At 40.4% G+C, this 16,486-nt stretch overlaps 1 long non-coding RNA gene across 35 annotated transcripts in view; it reads right to left on the minus strand.

The window, feature by feature from the left end:
- Nucleotides 1-16,486, minus strand: part of LOC310894298 — a 63,455-nt gene that overhangs the window by 28,436 nt on the left and 18,533 nt on the right. For 18 of the 35 annotated variants that reach the window (XR_014579764.1, XR_014579767.1, XR_014579768.1 and 15 more), the window contains 4 exons: nt 7,466-7,535; nt 6,701-6,809; nt 4,123-4,224; nt 1,761-1,802 (listed from right to left, as the gene is read on the minus strand). The exons of 3 other annotated variants lie outside the window; for them this stretch is intronic. This is a non-coding gene — a long non-coding RNA (uncharacterized lncRNA). 14 more of the 35 variants (XR_014579765.1, XR_014579776.1, XR_014579754.1 and 11 more) reach the window with 11 other exon arrangements.

Raw genomic sequence — 16,486 nt, forward strand, 5'->3', positions numbered from 1 at the left:
AACAGTCTTCTGGAAAGCAGCTGATTCACTTGCAAATATGCAACCCGCACCCGCACCCTTGCTGTCTTAATCCTGATGACAAGGGGGTGGGGCTGGACGATCTGAAAAGGAGCACTCCGTTTCCCTTCCAAATCACTGCTTTGGGATTTCTCTGGGTGGATTTTGATTGTTCTGCTATTGCTGCATGAAGAGCATCTTTTTTTTTTTTTTGCACATCTAAATGCACACGCAAAAAAGATCCCAGTATTGAAAGAGCAGCGCAGAGAAGAGACTTACATTCTACTGTGAAAACCCAGACATTTGTTCAAAGTCATTGTTCCTTAACCACCACCAAAGAGTCAAAGGGAAACAATCGAAATATATTCTGAAACACAGATATACATTGACTAGAACATTTTTGGCCAGTTCTAATTATTAGTAAGAGCAATTAAGTCAATTTCATAAAACCCTCCTAAGAAAAAAAAGCTTCGGGCTTACATTGCCTAAGAAAATTCACCCCCCTCTGTTCTCCCCCATATGCTTCCAAGTCAGAAGACCTAGGAGGCTTCAACAACTTAGCTTATCAAAGAGAAGGTTGAGGTAACTTGATCAAACACTATTTTTTTATTTCACAGAGGAAAACAGAGCTGATAATAAATTTTCAGTCCACTGGACGGAGGCATAACAAGAGCAGAAAAACAATATTAGGCTTAGTATGAATGGAACCACTAACAGAGAAAAGAGGCTGGGTGGGATCGTCACCTCTCTGTCTACAGAAAGTAACGCTGACCCAAACATTCAGAAATAAGGTGCAAATTCACTTTTTCAACAGTGTTGGTGTTTGAAGGGTTTTAAGTTTCTTCTCTTAATGGGAACACTTTCTGTATTGTGCTAGACATACAAATTTTAAGGCTGGGAAAGGACCACTATGATGTTCTGCATTACTTTGGCCAAAAGACTCTCACAAGTGTTAGTTTCTACCTTGAGATCAACAGCTGCTCTTGATTTCAATTATATTGTTTTTTAAAAAAGTCATTCTAGCTTTGAAAAAATCCAATAATGAAAATTCCACTGAAATAATAGTTACTGTTATTACTGTTTTAATGACCAATTTCTTTTGCAGTCTAAAATGTTCACCTTATTTCCAGCTTGATCTTGTCTATTTTCTAGACTTACATTCTTTTTATTTCTTTGTCTGCCAGACTGCAGAGCCATCTATTATTGTGTTTCTCTTCCTTAAGGAAGTATTAGCAATCAGTGGTAAACTATCTACTTATCCTCTTCTTTGATAAACTAAAAGTACTTTCAGTCTTTCATTATAAATACTGTATTCTGCATTTTTCATCATTCCCACAGATTTTATCTGAGACCTCTTTACATTTTCAATATTATTCCTAAAGTACTTAACTTTAGCGGGTAGCTAACTGGCAATTGGCAGGGCTCAGCCAATGTGGGGTAGCTAGAAAAGCCACGGTAACTTGGCCATCATTGGGTAGCCAATTCCGCATGAGCAAAAAGTGTGCTGTACTTTTAAAACAGTGTAGCTTGTATTATTGTTTTGTTTAGACAAGCAAGGTTTATCATTCAGATTTAATGAGTTAGGGAGATATTATCAGTGCAACCTGGACAAATATGGTACAGACTGACAGTTAGTAATCCTCATATATGAACATAAGTCTTTATGCATCTGATTCTGAAAGTATGCCACACCTCGCCATAAAAATAAGATCTTGCAATGAATTTATAGCCATGTATGGATTATCAGAAATAAAGCGACTTACCCCACACAAATATCTCAGGAGATAACTGTGACTCCACTGGTTCTAGAGATAAATGTAGAGATAAATGCTTAAGTCTTGTCAGTTTTGAGTGATGCAACTTAGTGATGCACTGGGCTTGGACGCTTCCCAGTGACTTCTGCTAATGCAGATAATGGCCTTTGGGGTTTTTGTTTAGCAAAGGCAGCCATGTTAAAAACACAATACTTACTCTCTGTGTAGCACTGGTACTCTACATGCTTTCAAGTTTATTTGAAAGAGTTTATTTTTATCTGCTGATGTCTGATCTCATTTGACTATAGTATTCCTAAAGATGTTCTCGTAGAGGTGTGGACTCCTGATAACAAGTTGCTTTCCTTGCTTCCATTTGAAGAACCCATTAGCTGTAGGCCCTGAGGGTCTTTGGATGATGGGCTGAAAACCACTGTCTCCGTGTTCTTGACAACTGCAGGCAATGCCTATCCTTAAGATGATATCTCAGAAGCTGAGATCAAAAATAGGCAGGCTGAAACCCTGATGAAAAACTATTATAACCACCAAACTTGCTCATTTTATCAGCACAAGCATCTCTTGACTTTCAAGGTACCCTGCATAGACTATTACATAGGCAGGCTCCTTTCTGGATAAAGGTTTGATCAAAAATTTCTCTACACTGAGTCTGGGATGTGTTCTGCATTCCATTCAGTTAAGACAAAGATTGTGATTGTCAGCAAAGGGGAATTTCCATGAACATTTGGTACCTAGTTCATAATTAGCAAAAAACCTGAAATGATAAGTGTACTTGTGAATTTATGTGGTAGAATAGGTGTTGGATTGGCAGCTTTGGTAAGTGTGTCTAATAATAGAAAGGAAAAAGAAATCTCATGTCCTGTGTTGACTCCACAAATAAATAACAGAGCTATGATTAGAAACCTTTCCTAGCTCATTTGAACACTTGTCTCCAACTCAGAGCAGCACCACACCCTCAGTTTCTGGGAATAAATCCATTAATGGATGAATTAAAATTTTCAGCTTGTAGCAAAGTTTTGCATTCAGTAAAAAATTGGCAGTGGTTGGCCATGCAGAACCTCATAATAGGTAAGGTGCAAGTCCTGTCATGTAACAAAATCCAAAATGCAATGCAAAATGCAGGGGCACAGTATGGACACCGGCAGCAAGGACAGCGATGTTATTTACATTCACACTCCTGTGGCAAATACAGAGCAGAAGCTCTGTTTTCAGGGTTCCTCTTTCTTGTGTAGCTTCCATGATGGATTTATACTGACACCAGTGGCACACATCACTCCAGTGAAATCACCCAAACAGTGTGTGGCAAGAGCCACAGTTCAGCTTCAGCTGGACTTCATCACTCCCTGGACAATTGGCCGTGACACATAACAGTGTATGCTGGGAGCTGACCTTATAATAGAGAATAAATCTGGTGCACCTGGGACACACATGCAGATGTACTGTGGAGCACAAGTGTAATATGGCAGACAGATGTTACGCTGGATCAGCTACTTTTGTTCACTTCAGTGTTGTCAGATCTATTCAGACATCGCAACGCACATTGCCCCAAAACCCATGAGCTGTATAGCCATACAAAGGGGAAAATCCACAGTGCTTCAGCCAGTGAGAAGGCAGGAATGCCATTCTGTCCAGAAAAAGCTTTCTGGAAGGTAAGACATGGTTTTGGTAAAACCTTAAGGGTGCTGCAGGATGCTGAAGTGCCTCAATGGATGTGGCTGATGCCTCTGTGTCATCCAGTTAAGAGGATAAGCACATGAAAAGCAATTACATCCTTCCAAACAAACCTAAACCACAAAGTATCTACAGTCACAAATGCACCCCATAGCCATGAAATCCTGCTAGTTTTCCAAAAAGCATGCTTTATTTGAATATAGTATGTAATCTGAGCAGGTCCTAGATCTGTATACATCTCAATCAATATCTGTTCCCTACAAGCAAAGAGACGTTTAATGTCTTTTCTCTGATTTTGATATTGAAACAAGCTAGTCCTTATGCTGACATAGAAATTGAAGAGTACACACCTCAGCGGTCTGGTTTACATGTGAAAACACACAGCAGAGTGGCTGCAGCCTTTGCTATTTTAGTGTCCTATTTTTCTCCCAAGGCTAAACTAAGCAAAATTAAAGATTTGGGGAAAACACACAAACACACACACACACAAACCAGAACAGTCTCACATAGAAATAAATAGCAAAGAGATAAATAGTTTCACTTCCAAATCTCTTAAGTAGCATTCATTTCCAGCTTGTTACTGATGCCCTTCAAAAGGCAACTAGCAAAGTAGCAAAGAGAAGGGACAAAACAAATCTGTCAACCAGCCAAGTGGCATTCTGGGTCCTGGAGGTTCACTCCTCACCCTTTTCTTTTTTCCTCCTCCAGGGTAGCAGCAAAGCTTGATGATGCTCTGGGCTCCTAGTTCATGGGCCAGTGGCTTTTCCTTCTGTCACCTGCTGGGGCTCTGTCATAATGAGAAGTTGCAGTTTTCAAGGGTAACACTTTGCATGCCATAGCTGTCTTACTCGAGGTGCAGGAAGGTCTGCATAAGAACTTACTCTGTACATGCATGGCTAAACACAAATCTCAGACAATAATAATATAATATATATACTTATATAGCTTATATATTTATAATATGTAATATATATTTATTGCTCCTAAAGTATTAATTTATTACCAAAGAAAAACATACTGAAGTACTGAAGTTTGGAGATGAAAATAAAATATACACAAAATTCATAAGCGGTATTTGGCTAATTCCTTTTTTATGAAAACCATACAGCACAGATTTGCAGACATTCATTTCTTCCATTGACACCAGTTGGAACTATTAGGTCAGTGCATTGGAAATCTTAAATCTGCAAAGAATATTTAACTTCCAATTAAACTGCTAGCTCGAGTTAATTAAAAGGACGTTGTAGTGAAAAAATAATGCTTAAAATATCAGTTCATCAGGATTTGTCATTGAATCTCTTAAAACAATAACAGTTGTTTTGAAAGGTGACCACTCACAGAATTGTCAGCTTCCTTGCAGTGTTGTATTAGTTTGCAGAAATTTTCCACGCTATTCATCTTTGTTCTTTTCAGAAATAAGAAAATCAACATCTAACCGGTTTCTATGGTTTGGGTTTGTTTTGCTCCATTTTCCTCTGCCTTTTCTCTTCCATAGAAAGAGAGAAAATGACGAGGAGAAATGGAAAGAACAGGAAATTTAAGAAAAACTTAAAAAAAAAAAAAGTCAAATATGAAGGTATTTTCATTTTGGAAGGAAATTAATTTAAAAAATCATATAAACAATGATCTGAGCCTTTTGAAAAGCATGTCAATGATTTCATTTTTTTGACATTTTCATGGAAAATAGTAATATTAAAAACATTTTAGAAATATTGCCAATTTTCATTTTTATCATCTCTCTGATCATTTATGTGGATGCTATGAGAGTGACAGTACTTTAACTGCATGTGAAAACAAAAGGGAAGCTTATAAAACAATTAGCTTGCTTTTTGCCTTTTTCTATTTTTCAAAATTAAAAAAAAAAATCCACATAGGGATAAATTATTTCTCATGTTAAAAAAAATATATAGTATTAAAACCTGACCAAAATTCAGTGTGAATCAGACATTATTTCGTGGTTAAAAAACAGCAGAAACAATGGATTCATCACAAGAATTCCTACACTGCATTGTATGCCCACAATACATTAATATTGCAGATTATATCTGAAAAACAAGGTAAAGTCTGGGTGCCTCTTCAAGCCTGTCAGAAATGAGCCTTCATTCATTGTTAAAGGTTAATTAAAATAAAACAGCCAGCTTAGTCCTGAGTTAAGAATACCAGACCAAGCAGCAGCAGATCTGGATGTCAGACCCTTGCCTTCCATCGGTAGCATAATGTATTGTTTTTCCGTGATTTATTTGTGTTGTGAGAGCTCCTAATGACCCCCTGGTGACACAGAAAGAGAGAAGGATTTGTCTACGACAGCGACGGCTCTGAAAATCCGGATCTTCTGAGTTTTTGTTCAGTGTTCAGAGAGACTACACTGTCTGTCTTAATTATTCTTGAAATGTTTATTTCCTGCTCCCACTTACAGGGTAATATTAAAACCGCAATTAAGGGGATTTAAAGAAGACTGGAAACTTGTGTTCAAGAATTGCCACCCTGGGTCCAGATAGGAAAACTCCAGGTTCTGAGAGGAATCAGGTCATTTTTGCTGTTAGTAATCTGCATGTCCAACATGAAATTGGTTTCCCAAACGGCTTCCATCCGTCCCCACTTTCTGCCTTCCTTCTTTTTCCCTCTTTCCTTCCTTCCTTCATTCCCTTCTCATTTCCTTTGTCCAAACTTCTGCAGTCAATTCTCCTTTGTCGCCTGTTTCTTTGTCTCTAATTCTCCCCCATCATTGCCCCTCTGGGGCCACCCAGAGGTCCTGCCTCAACAAACAACTTCTGAAGTTTTAGCAGAGGTCCAAATGATTCAGGCTCTACTTTCAGTCCTCTTCTCATCACACTGTGTGGTTTCCATTCTACACACAGATGTTTCAAAATAAGTTGTTTGACAGAAAAGTCAGCAAAAGCCTGCAAATTACACTTCTGCCTACAAATTCACTGCCTGAAGAAACATCTATTTGCAGCAACAAGATGAGGATGCTGTAGTACACCCCGTCAGAGGACAACTGGGCTCTTTCCCAGTTGCTTTGGCTTTACCTGGAGGGAGGACTAACCTCACAAAATTTTCTCATCCTGGCCTGGCTCCCCAGCGGAGAAACTCGTAACTAATTACTGGGACTTCAATCCTTCACTTGACCAGCTGTGTCAGAGTAAGGCCGCCATAGGCTCCCAAGTGCTGTAAGATCTATAATTCAACTTCCATATAAAAAAGTCAATATTGGACAGAAGAATGACATTTAAAAATCATAAAATAAGTAGCTTGGTATTTACCTAAGATGCTCTTTTCTTCCCATAGTTTTATATAACATGTACCGGTCTGTTTATATTTCTCTTGCTTTTTTCATGAGCGGAATAATTCTCCTTCAGTTTCAGAAGATGCCTGCACAAGTGAAGAAGCACAGTCATCAAGGAAAGACAACAGAGGATGGACAACCTCTGAACACATTGAACTTTTTATGTCCTGAAACAAGTTAAGACTTATGTAGCTTGTGGTTTTCTCTCTATTTTAAAATAGATGTTTTTGGGGGAGGAAAAAAGAAAAAAATATATATATTATCCGTATAAAAAATAAGATAACACTCTTGGCTTCACTGTACCAAGTCACACTGGCCCTGTGCAGGGCAGCAAATGATAATCACTTAAATCCTGCAGCGACAGCTAATTTTGGGGTGCAATGATAGGGTGCAGGTGGCGCACACTGCTCCTCAGAAGCAGGCATGTTGTGGCCCGGCTCATGGTTGTGGTTGGTGCTGCAGGATGAGTCTATTTGTGCCTGCTTGCCATGAAGATCTGAAGATCCTGTTTTCTCCAGTGAGTTCAGTAAGCCAAGAAAAAGCAGGACGGCTTCTCACGTGCTAGGCTCTGGCCTGACTACCAGGTAAGTGCTGGTAATGGCTTTTTTTTTTCACCTCTAAGTGATTTAGGAAGGGTTAAAGCAAAATGACTGATTTGATTAATATTGTGTGTTGAAGCATCTCTTTAACAAAAACATGAAGGAATAAAGGAGCTCACGTAAACAGAGTAAGTGACACTTACCTAAAATGTATGTCAGTGGAGAAGGAATTATCTACTGAGGTGCAATGATACACCAGATCCAGATGGGACACTGGAGCAATGAAAAAAAAAATTAAAAAGTCAACCTGAAGTTAGTGAAAGTCAACTTTTTTTTTTTTTCCTTTGACTCCTGTCTCTTTCTGCTGATATTTTTTGTTTGTTTGCTACATTTTGTTGTTTTTCCTTTCATTCCTTTTCACTATTTTATCTTCATCTTCAAATACTTTCTATTGGCCAACTAATTCTGAAAAGCTGCTACATGTTCACTTTGATCATTATCTGACTCTCATTTTCCTTTCATTTTTGCTTTAAGCTGCTGAAATGCCACAACAGAAGATATTGTTTTGCAGTGTAAAAAGCATTGTTTTCTACAACTCCTGTTTCAAAGACCACTTGCTTAACGAGCATGAGAACTCAAGCAGAGAGGAAAGAGATGGTATTTAGATTATTATTTTAAAGATTTGATCTTTCACAGTTACTCAAAACACAGGGCCAGACTATTCAATTAGGCACCGAGCCATTTTCTATGGCTTGCAAATTAATTATTGAAACTGGAGTCTGTCACCAATTCCTCATCTCTCCACACCTTTTGCTCATGATCCAGAACGAAGCTCAGCAATAGAGCCAGGATCACCAGATTTCTTGGTCCTTGATCAGCCGAACACGAGGAAGGGGCAGAAACCTCCTTTATGTGAACCCACTCAGCTCAGACTGGGGAAAGCCTTTGCAGAAAGCAATCCTGAACCAGCCACACACATCACTGTGCATCACCGTGCTCTTCTCTCACTTCTCCAGTCCTAGGGCCATTGTCCTTTCACTTGGGGATTATCAGTCTTGAGAGATATGAAGGAATTTTCTAGGAAATGGTGAAAAAATATATACTTTTTTTTTTTTTCATAGCTATCCACTTCCTTTCCTGACAGAAGTTAGGAGTTTTCTGCAGCACGGGCAAGCTTCCCCTCGCTGACTGGAGCCTTTTAAATGGGCATCAGCTAGCATCGCACCGCCTGGCCAAACAAATGCTAGGCATGCCGACAGCCTTGAAATGTCCTGTTGGCCAGCATTTGCATTTGTACTGCCGGCGTATCTCTGATCTGCATTACCATTCTGACCCCTCTTTCCTGTTCATATGCACTGCAACTGACCTTCACAAAGATACAAATTCCAGTTTACTCCACTTCAAATGCAAGAGTGTGAGTCAGCCCCCTGAGGGAATAGCAAGGAATTCATTATAGCAACACAAGAGAAAGATGTGGAGGAAGTAATGTGCTTTCTTTACACAAAAGGGAAAAGAAATAGACGGCTGAGATCTCCAAGCAAAGCCCAAGAAATCTTGAGATGTAATCTGACATAGTGGCACCGAACTCAATTCTTATTGTCTGTAAGTGTACGACCTTATTAGAGCTTGAAAAGTAAGTCAAGTCTTGTCTGATCCACGCTGCAGCCTGCCAAGCAAAGTAACCACTTCCAGAAGTAGAAATCTTCACGATCAATATAAAGCCACCATGCTATTGTGACTGATATCATTTGGGGGCGGTGGGGTGGGGGGGGAAGCCAAGATTCCTGAGTCACAGACATTAGAAGAGGGTAAGACCTATCTATTATCTCTTCTAACCCAGCTATCAGTGTTTCCTTAGGCATGACTGCCACATGCTACATCAGCACAATTGCTTTTTAAAAGGTCCTAAAGAAAGAGGTTTCCATGTGAGTACAAGACCCTCCTGAAACCATGTAGATGTTATAGATCCCATTATCTTTTCTTCAAGGACAAGGTCTCATCCCTGCTTCTTTCTCCAACTGAACAAATTACATTCTGATTATTGAAATTATTTCCAAAACTACTTTCGCACTCTCCCCCCCCCCTTTGCTTTCTGTGGTATAAGACAGATAGTGTTGCATTGAACTAAAAATCTGCCCTGTTCCACCACAGATGTGACTATACTTTAGAAAAGCGCTCTGCATCTGAGTACCTTAGCTATACAAGGGACAAATTTTATTACCATCTGATCAAAAATATATCTGGAAAAAGGCAAAGGAACTCTGAAAACTAACATGTACGTATTGGTGGACTGGCTAGAGTGAAGATGAATACAAATTACCTTCAGCAAGAATCGAGAAACCTCCATTAGTGCTCAGAGTAACATTTCTCTCGTATTCATTCATATTAGGAGCAACAGAAAATTCCAGATAATTTCAAATTTAAAGGGTTTTCTCCCTCTTATGACTGGACAGAAAGACTGAACTACCAGTAATTACTCCCCTGTCAATTTTATTTACAGTGTAAAAGAAAATAAACTCAAAAATATTTTATGTTCTTAACATACTTGCCATTTTTGTCTGCTTAATTTCTACCTTAGGGCTCTTCTGATCCCAAATGTTTTGAGAAATAACTGGAAATAGTTGTAATATTGCCAATTTCTACTATTCATTGTAATTTTTTTTTCTATAAAGTAACACCTACCACTCACTTTTATTTTCTTCTCTAAGAATGATTGCATCGAACTTGGAAATTAATAAAAAATATGTCACTAACCTACAAAGTGTTAAATTATGGTTAGAATTGTTGCACAGAAAGACATTGTATACATTTTTTTGCTTCAGAAGCATTCACCAAGATTCACAGAGAGGAGCTAAATTCACAGTACAGTGCTCATATGGCAGTTAATAACTCTGCTAAAATCTGGAAAGGACCAATATCCATTATTAAACTGGCTCAGAGCTCCTATTTCTCAGAAATTAGGTGGTTTCTTCCCAGCATGGAACTTGGATTAAATTTTGTTTAAATTGTTTTAAATACTTTTCAACTGTTTGTTTTTAGGACAATTGTTCTCTGACATGTTGGTTTCTGGAGGGTGCAAATTTTTTCACATTCTGCAGACTGCAGCAGTGTTTTTCTGTAGAGTTCCTACTTTCAGTCCTTCAGTGCCCCAACCTCTTTACCAGCATTCAAGAAAATGGAATAAAGTATCAAAATCTTTGGCAGCTACCAGTATCCTGCTCCTTGCCAAAACAGAACAGGTACCACAGAATATAATTCATAAAATCAAACAAGGTGGAGCTGTAAAAGACCTTACCTTGTCCTGGCAGCACTGGCCACTTTCCCAAGCATACACACTTCTGTGTTGTGTTCTCCTGTGACCTGTGCCTGAGGAGGTTTGTTTTGCCACTTATGCTACAGCTTGCTGATCCTCCAGATTTTTCAACTTCTTGATGGAAGTTCAGACCTGGGCAAATTTGTTTCAGCCAGACTTTATTAAATTTTGGTGAAGCTCTGAATCAAAGAGACATGGTTCCACCAAACTCTACAAAACCTAGTCTCAGCCCTTCCTCTGCTGCCTTTTTTTTCTGGGAGACTACTTATTCTGCTCCTCTGGATTTGCGACTTGAGGTAAGCCTGGGACTGGCAGCCCAGAGACTGATGCCCATTGCTGTCTGAGATGTGTGGTCAAGGAGGGAAGTTGCCCCTTGCCATGCTTTAGTGCTCTGGGAGCTGGGTTTGGGGCAACACACCTGAACCTCCAGGGACAAAGCCTCTTGTATGCTTCCTACTCCTCAAACAGATCTCAAACACTGCCTGCAAGATGGGCTGAGTGGTGTGACCAGTGCCAAGTATATAATACAGCCCTGCCAGGTAGACACTTCATGGGAACATGTAGGAGCTTTAAGCGCCCTGAGCTTGAACCACCCTGAGCTCAGGACAAGAGGCTGGGGAGCACAGATGGCTTCACCGTGATCTCCACAGCGTGCAACTGAAAGCAGTCTTAACACGGGCTTCCATGATTTATCCTCTCCCCAGGGTATGTGCGGGATGCTTCCCACAGAGGCACGCCCCAGTGGGAACATTTTCTGGAGGAGTCATCCGTAAGGGCAGACTGTGGTGTGGTTACCTGCAGAGCCCCTGGCCACCCAGCTGAAGTGATCAAATGGAAGGTTGTTTGGCACCAATGGTATGGACACAGGACTGCTAAGAAGCAGCTTAGATCATTTCATTTTATATACAGAACTACAGAACAAACAGCACGTGCTTGCAGCTTTCAGAAGTCACTAGAGAGCTGGGTCAGATTCAAATCAGCAACCTCGAGGTGAAAGTCTCCCTATCCCATTACCAAATCCTGAGACATCCAGTCCCCCATGCACATATTAATAGTTGATCATTATGAATTCCATGTTGGGATAATTAATTACTGCATCTGAACTCTGCCTTAGGAATTATTAGATCATTTGGGGCCTGTAATTTATTTTATTTAGCACTGTATGAAAATTGCCACTTTTTTTTTCTAAAAAAAAAAAAACACACTATATTTTAGGCTGTGAGAAGTACATAGTGTTTTCTGCAAAACGCAAACCACAAAACAAATATATCTCTTATTGGGTCTAGAGTAGTCCTACAGGATTTGTTAGCAGGCTCTGATGATCGACATGAGCATCCATGCATCCAGCTAATGAGCTGACCCAGGGGATAAGGAACACACCAAGCCACTAGCAATGGATGTGGAAAAAGAGTCAGGGGAATGGCAGAGCATGTTGCCAAATGATGAGTCTTAAAGGTGGCTTCCCATATGAAATTAAAGGTTTTTGCAAAAGCAAAACCTATTTTTCTCACTCAGAAAATAAATCAGACAATAAGACACTTTCACTCCTGAAACGAATGTTCTCTCCAACTCCATTATGTTATTAACAAGCCGAGCTCGCTTACAGAAAGCCAAATCCTTCAGACATGATTTAACCCACACTTTCAGGAGGCTTTGGTAGGTCTTGTGTAATGAGTCCTGAACTGCAGTTGAGGACTGCAGAAATTTGGTCCTTTGTGTATAGGAGTTATAATGCCAAAGAAGTTGTAAGAAGCTTATTCTATGCATAGAAAGCTAAGGAAAAGCATCTCCACCCTTTTTCCACAGACCCTGCTTGCTATTCCACTCTTCACTGCAGGGATTTGTCTTAGTTAGGGCTGAAATTCTCTTCAATCTAAGGGCCAGATTCTGCTCCTCAATACACGTGTGGAATTTATTCCTTGAAATATATATATTATTTTCAGTACTGTAGACTAAAATACTGTCTATTGATTTTTTTTTTTTCAGCAGACAGAATACTTTGTGCAGTTTTCACTTCTGTCAACAATTGGTAGGTATCTAACTATAGGATGAAAAGTGTCTCAGGAGATGTAAAAATACAATCTAGGTTTGTTAACAACTGTAAGCCTCTATAAAGCTTCAACCTGGGCAAGATATGTCTGCTTTATAATAATGTTAAATGCAACTAATTTTATTTCCCCAAAAAGCCTCGGGAAAATTAGCTGCATGAAACAGAAAACAGCAACACTGACAGTTTTGTTTTCTACTGATTTCTTTCTTCCATCATCATTCAAGCACCTGCTAGTAACTGACCCTGCAGTCCTAGAAAATTCCCAGGAATCCTAAGGTATGTAATGGTTTCTCAGGGCTTTGTGCAAGACAATCATTGGAAAAACCCTGCTTTGCATACTGCAGAAGATTCCAGAAGAGGATCTTGATTTGATCATAATTTGCTGGCTTCAGCTATTCTTACTACTTATCTCCACCTCATCTTAGATTAGGTCTCAGCTCTATGGCTTATGGGCTGTGCGTGTTCAGCCTATTGTGTGGGTTTACAACCATGAAAGAACCACAAAATGCTGAACGTGTCAAGTACAAGTTATCTGTCATCCTATGTGGATGTTTGAGCTAGTGCAGGGATGTCATTTCGTTTTCTTCAGTGTGCACATTTCGTTTTTCTGAGCAGATACTTGGGATCCTGAGTTTACCTTTTCCTGAAAGGGGCTGCTGGATATGTTCTCCTCCGCTGTTATTTTTGCAGCAGGGAGTTTGCATTCTGGGGAATCTCTGGTTATCATATTAAGGTGTTAGGAAGAAGGTTTTGGCATGCAGAGCCCCATGCTGACAAATGGAAGGACCATCAAACATAACTGGCCTTGGCAAATTGGGACTCCAAATCACCAGCAAGAATAATGTCCTGCAAAATACAGCACACATATTTCAGTACTTCAATATAAACCATTTTATAACACTTCCTGGAATACTATGGGATCTCTCCTGCAAGCAATGAGTCCATAGTCACCCAAAGCTGCCCAGCAACACTAATACTGTACCACTGATGATAAGTGAGGAGAGATTAAGTTTCCATTGCATGGGAACATACAGGTTACTGAGCTGTTGATTGGTGTGATTTCTTTTGATTGGAGGAAGCCGCCTGCTACTCCTCTGTGATGGGATTTATACAGCTTATGTATCAGAGTCAGATACGTGATCATGCTATGAACACTTCTTCCAGTAGATTTCAATCTGTTGTGCAAGAGATAAGTTATCATCACCATTATTACTAAGCTACTGCTGCTGAAAGCATATTTCATCCCATTTTGTTCATCTATCCCGGTTACACCCCTATCAATTACTGATTCCGTGTCCGTCATATTTGCGGTGTCTTTGTGATTCCATGTTTCCCATTTTAACTGTTTTGGGCTCTTTGATGCAGAATTAAGACCTCTTATGGCCCTCTGGGATGAATTCATAACTCTTCCTTTTGCAAGACTTTTCAAAGCTCATGGTGACCTAACCTCAGCTGCATCAGAAGTTGAGATTACATGTAGCCAAAACTTCTCGATATTCTTTCAATCTGCAAAATCAAGCCTGCAATCCAAAGATGATGAATATTAGCATAGTTGTGCCGCTTTTTTGAGCAAGTCTCAGGAAAAAAAGAAAGCATCTCTTCTTAAGTTTTGGAACTTTCATGGGTGTTTGTTGTAGCACTACGAAGCTCAGAGTAGTTTCAGAAAGATTTAGAATATTAACATAATATTATCAAATCTAAGAAAAGGACATATTGAAGAAGGGCTCGGGTTCATTCCCGTGTTACCTAACAAACACTGTCCCATCCAGTAACTGCATTTCTTCATATTCAGCCTCCTTTATCACGATTTTACAACCGAGCACAATACTCCGAACTGTCACAACCATTAATCCAGGTGTCTGGGCTGTGCAGCCCAGAAGCTGTTGAGCCTAACAGAGCTTCCCTTAGTGAAGCAGAAACTTTCTGAGTGTGCAAGGGGGGGGGGGTCATGTTTTCTGAGCTGGAAGTCTACACTGAATCCCATCTGCCATTAGTGTAGAGTTACATAAATCGATTTTTCAGGCAGGGTGACACTCCGGAGCCAGGTGACAGGCCAGAACAGTGGCTGGACTATAAGATACTTAGAGAAGCTAGCATGGGCTTTATAGAGCTCCAGGGGAGAGTGCTGAATAATACTCTTCAAGCCAAAATCATCTGTAGGACATAAGCGCTAAATTATGTTTCCACTTCCCATACTGACAGGTCTCTGGAATCCGCAGGAATTCCCCACTCTTCAAAGGATATCAGAGCACGCAGTATACAGCTTTCAGGGATTGGCAACCTCGCTTTTGTGTTCTCTTGTAATGAAATTTTACCCATAATGCCATAAGCATAAGGAAATATAGCACTCAGAGACACTAAAACTATCAGCAGATCCCTACTTCAGTACCTGCACTGCTTCTTCGCCTGGCCAAAGATAATCACACATACTTTGTTAAATTAAAACAGTTTGCTGATTTATACATCGACTTGTGAGGAGGCATTTCCAATTACTTTGGCATTTGTATCTTGGACAAGCTGTTCTCTCAAATCACCCTGGCACTTAATAGCCTGCACCGACTGGTATTTTGTATGACCCTGGCACTATTAGCCCAGCCTGGCTAGTGTTTCAATTCACCATGGCACTAATGGTCTGGAAGTTGTTCTTGTTTTCCAGATTAATGAGTACCCTAAAAACCACTCAAAATTGGAAAAGAAAGAATGTTTTCAAAGGGGAAAAATAAGGCAAGTCAGAGCTGCCCATTGCCTTTTCATTGTGCTCTGTCCTCATCTGCCTCTTCCTCAGCTGCCTATACAGAAACCTAACAATACTGGTGTTCCCCTAGAGCAGCCTATGTCCCTTGGCTCGGGGTGAGCACCACTGACACCTGACCCCGAAAAAGCCCTGCGGGGACCCCCAGAGGGAAGGCTCTCTGCCAGCCCACTGCTGTGAGCAAGGAGGAACGGCTGAAATGGGAAAGGCCTCATTTGCACATCCACTGTGCAAGAGAGCTGGAGCCTTTTGGTCAAAACTCAGTTGAAGGTCAGAGTTGCTTAACCAACATTGCCCTCATCAGGAGCTCAGAGCTGCATCCATGTGCTTGTGGTCCTCCTCAAGCTAAGCCTTCTTATTCCCTCACAGGGCACACACATGCAGCACAAGCAGAGGTGACAGCAAGAGCTCAACTCACTCACCTAAATGTCAGTGGTGCCTCCCTGAGGACCCTGGTTTAGCAGAAGGGCAGGCTTATATGAGTGCCTCCACAGCTGCAGCTAACACAGCTGAGTCTTCTGAGCACCAGCACCTTCAGAAAGAGGTGAGCAACCTGGCCCAGCACCTGGTGGTCTTCGCCACTACTTATATTTGGTCCCCACTAGCCGGGGTGGGGGAGCGCAGCAGAGGAGGAAAGGATAAGATGCCACAAGAACACGTCTTATTAGACGTTTTCACCACGTGAGGAGGAATGAATTTTAATGTTGCTATATAGCAGGTCAGACTTTTCAACTCACATGCCTGCAGATGCTGTCCAGTTATGACGGGCATTTCTAAGCTTACCTCAAACTCATCTCTTTGTTTTCTTCATTCCACGGGATAGGCTTTGTTACCTTCTATCTTTTAAGAAGCAAAGCATATTACAAAGCATATAACAGCACCCTTGCTGTTAGAGAGAATGAGAGAGGGGTGGGGTGGAGGCAAGGAGGGAGAGAATACCACTCAGCCCGTGCAGAAGGGTTTTAGAAGATTTTACATCTCAGCATTTTTTAGCTTCACTATGCATTTTCCATTTTACTCGATTATTGGTTCAATATGTATACTATGTTATTTAAAAGTAAGGGGGAAAATCGACTAGCAGTTATGGGAGAAGGCAGAGCTGTCACAAC

The sequence above is a fragment of the Anser anser genome, assembly GCF_964211835.1.
Source record: "Anser anser genome assembly, chromosome: 2".
Taxonomy (NCBI): domain Eukaryota; kingdom Metazoa; phylum Chordata; class Aves; order Anseriformes; family Anatidae; genus Anser; species Anser anser.